Genomic DNA, 10,439 nt, shown 5'->3' with positions numbered 1-10,439 from the left:
CTTTCCCCTGAGCATCTGATTGCTTGTCCATGCAGTAACAGAGCCCTGAAAGGCTTTTTAAGAGGCAAGGTCTTGAGAGACATTGAGAATCCACTGCTAACCACCTCTGCAAAGAGTTCCTGTGGGTACTCAGCTCTTTCTTAAGATGTAGTTGTTGAGCCCAAAGAGTAACCTTTCTTCCCCCAGCTGATGCCTCTCCTCCGAACTTCATCCCTTGCTCCCACTTTCCGACTTTCACAGGCTCCATCCTTCTGACCTTGGATGCCCCTGTCCACCCAAAGGAAGTGCCCTTCCTTCCTCTCTGCACACAGTCTCCTATCCCATGGGATATGCAGGCTGGGAAGCTGAAGACCTGTAAAGTACTGGGTCCCAGCAAGGACCCTGGGAGAGGGCATAAAGAATGAAACCTGAACTCAATAAGGACACAGAGGCAAGGATCTTTAACTGTGTTAGAAACTGCAGGGACCACTTAAGATCAAAGAAGCCTTGGTTTAGGGGTTTTCAGCCCAGAAAGGAGGATGCCACCTGAGCACCCACAGCCACACAATGCAGCAAGGAGGCAGGATTAGTCCTAGCAGGCCTGGGGTTTTTAACTGGCATGTGCACAGCCCTGAATGTGCCCGTCCCTTAGGGTGCCACCTTGCTGGGAGAGATATGCAATGAATAAGTCAGGAGCTTATTAAAGCATATTCACAGCAGATCACTCCCCTTGGAAAACTTGGCTATTGAGTGATATTGCTGCTTCACAGGGCCACTCAAGCACTAACCCAGGCCTTGTTTAATAAACTATTCTTGGTTTATAATAAGCAATAGCCAAAACTTTAAAAACCTCTGTGCTACAGGCACTCAGAAGGGTAGCATCTCTGCTGGAGAGGAAGGTATAGCCGAAAAATGAGGATAAGGATCTCCTCTATGCCATTTCAGACCTCTACGATCCAAGCACCTTCACAGGTGGGGTTCTGGTGATCTTTGAGACCACAGGAGTACAACCATCCCAGCTCTCTGTCTCCTAGCCTAGAGAATACACGCATCAAAGCCGATAACCTCCCTCTGCCACTCATTTCTTAATGCCTCCCTGGTTCTGTCTTCTAGGTATAACAAGTGGGGAATATTTGATGGATAGATGTTTGCACTGGCTAACAGACCATAAACTTGTGATTCTTGGAATCCACTGTCAAGGCCGGCCAGGCTATCACACCACGATAGGAGCACATTTCCTTCAGCCAGAGAGCAGAGAGGCTGGCCTGTCATTTCAGACAGATTTTGTGTTTATTGCTTTGTACCAGATGGATGGGTGGACAATCTTATAGTTGTGACCTAAATCAACATTATATATTAAATTCAGCCCTTGGATGGGCACTCAATCTTTAAGTGGCAGCATTACAAAGACAATGCTCCGAGGGAGGAAAAAGAAAACATGAGAGCTTTTCATTCTGCACTTATGCCTCTTTTCTCCAGAGTCTTACCTGCTGGGGTCCGCTCAGCCTCTCAAAACTGTGACTTTTCCAGTGAGAGCTGGAACCAACAGTTGACAGAAATACCGTCCCCAGTCATCTCCTTGGTCAGCACACCTCGACCTGTTTCAGCATTGCCTCCTCTAACAGGTGTCTGAGAGAGCCAGAAGTCAGTTCTGATTTACAGCCCTGTGCTGATCAGCTGCCGAGCCTAAGATAGGAGAACAGGGAAACGTGTGTTTCACCACGCTCTTAAAACAGAAATACTTAATTCTATAAAAGGAAAAGCTATATATAAAAATACATAGAATGCCAAAACTAACAAAGTAATTAATTGAGACAAGGTCATGCCTGTAGTCTCCCTCCTCTCTCCAGACAGCACAGTGGGACAGCTGAGCAGGCTGAGAGACAAATGAGGGAGAAATTGAGAGAAATACTTAAAAGCAATGGCTGATCTAGAGCACATGGGTGAAGCAAGTTGTTTCCTCTTTCAGAATATGCAAGAAAGGCAATACTTAAGGAAAGTCAAAGCTGATAACATTTAAGACTTAAAAGGGAACGGGTAAAAAGATGCCAGACTACACAATCTCCCCTCAAACGCTTTTCCACAAAATACCACTGAGACCAAGGAATTAGGAAGATCCAAAAACCAAAGAATAAAAGCACTGTGTGTTCGTAGGAACGAGAACATACTTGACTGGACTGCAAATGGCCAAAGTATGAAGAATGCAGAAATTCACAATTCAAGAAGTCAGCGTAGCGTAGCAGAGAGCCTGACTCGCAGCAATGGCAAGCACTCTGGGCCACCAGCATCAGCAGGAGCCGTGGAGCAGCAGCTCTCCTGCCAACGCTGCTGCTGCCTCCTGGGAAGCCTAAGGCAGGCACGAGGGGAACTGCTGTCCCCAGGGGAGCCTCCTCTGCCACTGCTGCTCCCTTGGGAGGCTCTCAGTAACAGTGCAGTCTGGCCAAAAGCATGCCCAGGGTCTTTATAAGCCCGGGCTCAGCAGGAGAACCGAGGTACAGACAGCACACGATCTCTCTCATTCTGGGCCCAAGAGTAGCTGGCACCCAATTTTCTACTCATCCAAGCAAGGAAGAATGACTTTAAGAACTGGCATGAATCTGAGAGGCAGCTGAAGGGATATAGCGTCACTGTTTCAATCATATCCCACTACTGGTTTTCTCTGCTCAATAAAGCTCCCAGGGAAGTCTGATGCTTTTCTTCTGACCTGGTGAACTATCACCAGGTGCACAAAAATCAGAAATTTCCCAGTGGCAAAAACAATGACAGAAAAGGCAGCAGTGTCTTTACAAATAGCATTTAAATAAATAAATAAATAATGCAACCAGACAACAAAACCAGGCAGCCCTGTTCAGGGCTATAATATCAACCTGGAAGCTGTTAAAGAGGAAAAAAAGAAAAAAAAGAGGAGGGAACCAATACCTGGGCGATGTGGGGTGGGGACCTCCGTACTGAGTTCACATCACGTCCAGCTCTCAGAGCTGAAAGAGTTGGTCAGGCTATGAGGAGCTTCCAGCTGTGATTAAGACTGGTTTGCAGTAAGAAACACCAGGATAGGGATGGGTCAACTTCTACCTTTAGCGGTCAGGTGAGAACTCAGCCTCTTCCCTCTTCCCCCAGTAAGACCTCTAACTAATAAGACCAAGGAATTTTGGCACCTCCTCCCAGCAGGGATTACAGGAGGGATCCTGTACAGGGCTGATGCCAGTTTTTGCACCCATTTGTGAATAAAGCGCAACATTTCAGTGATTAGGTTACCAGCTGCAGCAGAGGTGTGGATGGACTGAGGATGGAGAGTGACACCTTCTCAAGATACACTTTTTAGGGAGAAAAAACTGTGACTGAAGTGCAAAATTAATAGCTTTTCTTTTGCCTTAAGTGTTCGTTCTTTAGATGGTCTAGATGATTAAAGATCTTTCTGGAGGCCACAGGCATTGTAATACCATATATATATATAAAAAAACCCACCACCATATATATATACACACACACCATATATATAACTTTGTCATGAAAATTTGATGACAGAAAAAGAAAGAGGATCAAATGAGCTTATAACACTCACTCTAGCCAAATAATGCAGAAATGCCTCCTTTTTCCTCCAGTGAACATTGGTTTACATTTTTTAAAATGAATTTTCTGAGACCACATTCACATACCACCACTGGTTTCCCACAGACATTTGAGCAATTGAGTTTGACGGGCAACAGAGTTCTCAGAAAGTGAATGTCAGTCATGGAAACTAAATTTTAAATTCGTACGGGCCAATATCCACCCCAGAGGCAGCTGTGTGTTCCTCCAGCCGTTGGGAAGCATAAACAATATTGCGTAACCAGTCCTGTCAATCACAAACCAAACAACACACCTCCACCGGAGAGTACGTGCAATAAACACACACCAAAATATGCTTTAAAGACAGTGATGCATTAGATCAGTAATATAAAAAACATCTGAGAGGACCGTGATGTACTGGCATTCTGCTGGTGGAAATGGTGGTTGCTTCAAACACATTTTTAGCTCCCTTCCACTAGCCGCTAGGCATTGCCCGACACATGGCTGGGAATCCTCGACTGCCATGCGGGAACCCCACAGCAGGATGCATGTGGATAAGGGGCGCAGAAGACCCCACTTTCCTGGCTGCTCACAAAGTTCCCATGGGAAGGTCCGAGTCCTTCAGCAGCTTCTCCACATGAACACTTTTCACCATTTTGTGCTCCCGCAGAGAGGGTTTTGTCACCCCCTCGCAAGCCCCTACACTCCCCAAGCACAAAAGCAGCAAAAGCACTGTGAGAGCACTACGGTGCCGGCATAAAACACGCTCCCACGTCCTCTAACACAGTCTGCCACGCAGGCCTTCGTAGCCTAACACAAAAACACCAGTCTCTGGATGAATAAAAGCAATCGTACCACGTTTTCTAGCAAAAAGTATTCCCCCAGAGCAAGCTAGGAAGCAAAACTCAGAAAAGCTGTAATATTTACATATTCCTTTAAAATTATTTCTGGACCGAGGCCTGTAGGACTGCTACATTAAGCCACTTTCCTCCCTCGAGGTGGCTACATCTCATTAGCGGATTAGGCACTTTTCTTTTTTCATTTCTGTATTACAAACTCCGTTCGTCTGGCCCGTGACAAGCTCCGGGGAGGCAGTGGCCCCGCTGCAGCGTTTGCAGGCGCAGGGCCAAGTGCCCTGCAGACAACTTATTTTTTGAGAGGACATCTCCATCTCTCAGGGCTGGACCACAGCGGGAAAGCGTTCAGGGATTACTCCGAGCTGGGTTTTGTGACTCACTATTCACATGCAGGAGTTTTCTTTTTTCATTTCTGTATTACAAACTCCGTTCGTCTGGCCCGTGACAAGCTCCGGGGAGGCAGTGGCCCCGCTGCAGCGTTTGCAGGCGCAGGGCCAAGCGCCCTGCAGACAACTGTTATTTTTTGAGAGGACATCTCCATCTCCCAGGGCTGGACCACAGCGGGAAAATGTTCAGGGATTACTCTGAGCTGGGTTTTGTGACTCACTATTCATATGCAGGAGCTCCTTTTTATTGTAAGGTTAATATAGACAGGAAGGGTCAGGACAGATGGGGCCAAGCTAGAGATCAAAATGAACTGTTAGGGACCCACGAGAGAGTTAAGTTTTCTTGTTTGTGCCTTAAAAAGGCATGTCGGGAATGGTCAGCTATATGACAATATAAAGAAAGCAAAAGACACATCAAGCGATTTTTCTAGAAACTGGATATGGGCTGCTAGGACATGACATTTTTAACAGCAGCCCCAGCAAACCCTGACACGCTCATATTCAGCGACACACAGGGTTTCACTAGAACTCATGTTAGCCACCAGCTCCTACCCTTAAAAGGAATCAGATTAGCAGGGAAAGGCAAGCTTGAGGTCAGAAACTTGCTGCTATTTGTTTGGGTTTGTTTTTTAAGTAAATGCCGTGCCAGCTCTTCAGCTTGGGAACAAAGTTTGAGGTTGAAAAGTGCTCCTAACAGAACCAGTTTGATGGGTGCCAGACTATGGGCAAGATGTTTCAGAAACAAGTATCTAAAATTAGCCATTGCTAAATCACGTAGTCGAATGAAGCCACGTTCGGTTCCCACCTTGCTTTTCTTCCCCTTCAGTCCATGTTCAAGAAAGCACTTAGGTACACATGTATAGCAGAAATTACCATCACTTTTGCTGCATAACATGAACTGTCAACCCAAAAGCATATGTGGCAGCTGGTATTTCACTGGAAAATGGGCTTTTTTTTCAATTCATTTTCCCCTTACAGATCATGAGAATTCTTTTCTCACCTTTTTTTCCTCTGAAATTAGGCTTCGGATTATTTTTCCCCTTTGTGGTCTTGTATTTTCTTAGGATACAGTTACACTTCGCTCTCCATATTTCTAGTTTCTCTAGATTCCTTTCGTCTCTGGCATTTCCAGAGAAATGCCAAATTTGAGGACTTTCTGAAAAGGTCATTGACGTACCCAGTCCTAAATCAACAATAAAGACATTCACAAAATGAAAGAGAACTCAGAATGATCCTCGCTGATTCCTGATGGATATCTCCGACCACACAAGCACATCTCAGCTCCCAGCACAGTGAGGTACCCGAGAGCTTGAGGAGATCCTCAGAAGCACACACACTGAGATACCTTCGCCTTTTTCCACTCCCAGAGCATACCTGAGGGTAAAGTGAACAGCCCGCTTCCTATGGTGCAAATAGGCTATAGCTTTCCAAAGCGCTCCTCCCCACAACTCAAGTCAGGGCCGCCGCTGCCTCAATGTGTGTTTCTAAGCAAGCAGCAAGGCTGCAGTGCACACACATACATGCATCACATCACAGCATCGCACATCCGTACCGTCCGACACCCAGAAACACAAATACAGCCGGGCCCAGCTGCACCGTACTTGCACACAATGCCAGCTCCAGCATTACCCCCAGCATCTCTGCACCATAGACTGGCCTGCAACGGGAGTCCATAGCTTGCTCTATTTCACTTACCAAGACAAAGTTAAGAAGCATTTTAATCCTGATACACAAGTACTTACGATGGGGACAATATTTCTGACAACCGATTGCTCTCCTAACAGAAGCACTCTTATAATGAGAACTATTATTTTAATTAACAATTGGAAAACACAGTCTAGGGATAAGGTAATTTCTGATGATTGCAATGGGGTTTAAAAAAGGCATGCACTGGTACCAGAAGAAGTTACTAACCCCACTGGAAATTACTGGTTAAGGTCCTCTCCCCTATACTAAGCAGACAGTCAGACCAGTCACCGCAGCATTCAAACCTACAAAGCTGTGAAAAATTTGCTGCGGTCGATAGACCGCAGTTCATAATGATTATTTTTTGTCCACACTGCTGTTATTCGTTTCAATCCATTTAGCAATATTCATTAGCTCCCCACTTCAAATTAGGGTAATTGAGAGTAAGAGAACATGTAATAAAGTTTTTTACTAAGGGAGACGCACCCCATTCCCTTCTCTGATTCATTTGTTGACTCTGTTGGCTTGCAGTCATGTTTTACCAGGAATCTTTCTTCAGAAATGCCGAATTTGTCATGAAGAACATTGTGCTGTCCCTTTCTTAAGTTCTCACTGTCACCGAAGATCTTAAATCATATGTTTCTCTTCCCATTTATTCTATTATCTTACAAGGGAAGGATATTAAACTCCAATGGCAAGACTGTTTTGCCTCTGACCCTTTTTCATGGCTGCAACACAGATACTACAGCCCTAGAAAAACTCATGTGTGTCAACAATCCTTAAAATAAATACGAAAAAACAGTCTTACAACAAAAGCGATATTAACCATACCATTGTCTGGGATACTTCAAATTCTTCCTCTTGAGGAATCTCAGTCACTCGCATTAAATGACTCCCAATCGAGACATGAGAACTGGCAGCAGCATAAATACCCACAGAGCAATGGCTGGTGCAGCTGACAGCCAGATGGGATCAGAATGGCAACAAAAGATAACACTGAGTCTGGACAAGCAGCTCAGGCACCGGCCTAAAACTTTGGAGAGTGCCCTCAGGTTCCGACTCCAGCAAGTTTCGTGTCTAACAACAGGCAAGTCACCTGAGCCTTTCTTTGCCTGGAATTCCCATCTGGAAAATGAATATAGTGGCCCTCGCCTACGGCTAAGGAGGTGCTGAGATCCTACAGGGATGCAGTATCCTGAGATAGACAAGACATGGACAGGGGAACCAGAACAAAAAAACCTTTATGTCCAAAGGAAAATCAGTTGCAGAGGAAGAAAAAGCAGGATAAAAAAGTTTAAACTCCGTGTCTGTGGAGCTACAGTAAAACACAGATATGGCACTGTGTGTGTACCCATGCAACATCCACAAAAGCAACACAGGACTATTTCCATTTTGTAATAGCGGTGGTTTTGTAACCATGAAGGTCCAGGGCTGTCAGGCAAGGCCTGAAGGAAAGGTCATACCCCTCATTCAAACAGCTACTAATATAGTCTGAAAAACAGCTGAGCTTTTGCGTACACAAAGCCTTCTGCAGGTACTTTGCTATCTCACAGCCTGCCTGGTGAGGCAGGGAATAAATGTTATTCCCATCTGCCAAAAGATAATCCGAGTTTGAATGGCCTACTGAACGCTGCATGTGAAATTACACCGACTTTGATTCAGCTCAAGTTCCCAGTGCTCCCTCTACAATTCTCATTGTGTGTCAGGATCCAGTTTCAAGTTCATTACCTTTGTGTTTTGAATTAGCACCTACCATCTGCATGCAAACGTCCTATTTGCAGCTAACGTTCCAACAGCTTTCAAAAACTGTGAAAACTCTCAGAAGAGGTGCAGCTCGGTCCTTCCAGCACTGTTGCACGACTCGGGTTCCTGTGTGCTGTTCTGTGCTTTGCCATGGATTCACGGCATCACCAGGGCACGTCACTAAATCTCCTCACAACACCGTCTCTCCTGGGTGTGCACTAGAAATCACAGTGATGTGTGTACGACTTCACTGGTGAATGGTACAGATTAACGACTGTGAGCTGCTTTGCACCGCGTGGATGGAAGACACTACAGACATATGAACCGTAAAGTTAAAAAGGGATAACTATGTATTTCTTCATTAAAATCATCAGCTCCTGATTTGTACTGGATTTCTCTTGCTGATTGCACATAATAAGCATATACATGTCCTTTGTTTATGATTGCAAAAAACCCATAGTATGTCTCATCTCTCTGCTAGCTCTTGAGGAGCATTCACCCTATAATTCTGCAACTGGTATCACACCAGATCTGAGACTGCCCAGCCTCTGCCATAATTCAGCTGGTTTTGTGCTTCCTTATAGCTGATGGTAGGGAGCTAACTACTGCTGGCTCCCTGCTGATTTACACCATCCAGTGTCTGTGCCAGCCCGATATGCAAAATAGTTTCTCCATTTAATCATATGAACCATATTAAAAAGACCTGCCATACATTTGCAATTAGGCACTGAAAAAATAAAGTGACAAGACTCAACGTCCGCTTTGAAAAAGCTCTGGTTTAGGCCAGCAAACCTGATTTTCACAGACCTGTGGGGAAAATGTAGTTTTAAAAAAATGGGTTTTTTTCCCAGGATATGAGAGCTGCAGGACCAAGAATAGAAGGATGAGTTATAAGCCTTTCAAAGCGCAGATTTATCATGGAAATTCTGACAACCGTCAATGTGAGCAATGCCGCCAGGCACCACTCACAATCCACAACATCTTTCAAACCTGTTGGGGGTTTTTCGAAAGGGCTAAAAATAAATGCAGAAGTGCAGCAACACACACACACACACATATATATATTATTGTTGTTCAAAAAAGAATAGGTGGTCCTGCCAGCAGTGTAAACACAAATGACTCTTGAAAACAGCTAACAAACACCCAGCTAAGCAGCCTTTCCTAGCCATACAAGCAGCATATTCAGAGCTCCCCTTGAGTTCTCCCAGTCTGCAAGCCATAATCATCTGGGATCCTGACTCTCTGTCATGACGAGGCCTGAGGACTTCCAAGCCTCTTGATCTCCTTTACCCGGCGTATTCACACAATTCCACCCTCCTGACCTCCCACGGATTATTGCCCTTCTGAAAATAACACACATGGAACAGCTGGTGGGGCCAGAAATGTCTTGAATGTAAATAGCACAGGTCCCTGAGACGAGGTCTACGTCCTCTCTTCTAGCTCCCCACCACTTGATCTGATCCCCATCCTCATATAACAAAGAGGAGTATATACTGAAGGGGAAAAAGGATCAGGGTGCTATGGACAGCCCACAAGGACTCGAACAGCCAGTCTGGATGACTGCGTGCTGAAACCCATCAGGCCTACCACCTGCAATGAAGGCAAAGAAGAAAACGGGAAGCAGCCTTGGAGTCTCAAAACATAACCTAAGCCTGCAGCAAAATAAAAGGATAACATTTTACCCCAGGTTCCAGTTATGCCTCCCTAGCTCATGACAGGAAGACGACAGAGGTCACGGGTTGTATCACACACACAAATCCTACACTTTGGTCACTTCTGTATGAGCATGAAAGCATAACGAAACAACTCACTTGCTAGGAACCCACTATAAGGCTCAAAATGATATCTTTGCAGCCCTTCTCCCCTGGGTGCTTAGAAAAGAGCAACTGTAATCATTTACACTTGCACCATCTCCTTTTAATTTCATATCATCCCAAACCACTTGGTGTAATATATATTCACAAGAAGCAAAGAAGGGGGTAAAGATTAAAAGTGCCAAACGGTTAAACGCTGCCACAGGGGAGCACATCTGCCACCGCGTCAGAGCACCGAGCCCCAGGATGCAGCATCTCAGCCGCAGAGAAAGACCGGCAGCTCTCCCACCGCACCCGGGCAGCTCCACCACGCAGACACGAGGAGTCCACCTGACGTGGCCGGGAACAGCTTCTCCAGCTTGCTTCTGGAGGCTCCCGCTTATCTCAGCCTTCCTTTGCACGGGAAAAACAACCTTTCAAAGTTG

Source organism: Pygoscelis adeliae, unplaced genomic scaffold (assembly GCF_000699105.1).
Source record: "Pygoscelis adeliae isolate BGI_AS28 unplaced genomic scaffold, ASM69910v1 Scaffold124, whole genome shotgun sequence".
In the NCBI taxonomy this organism is placed as follows: Eukaryota; Metazoa; Chordata; class Aves; order Sphenisciformes; family Spheniscidae; genus Pygoscelis; species Pygoscelis adeliae.
This window is presented reverse-complemented; position numbering follows the sequence as displayed.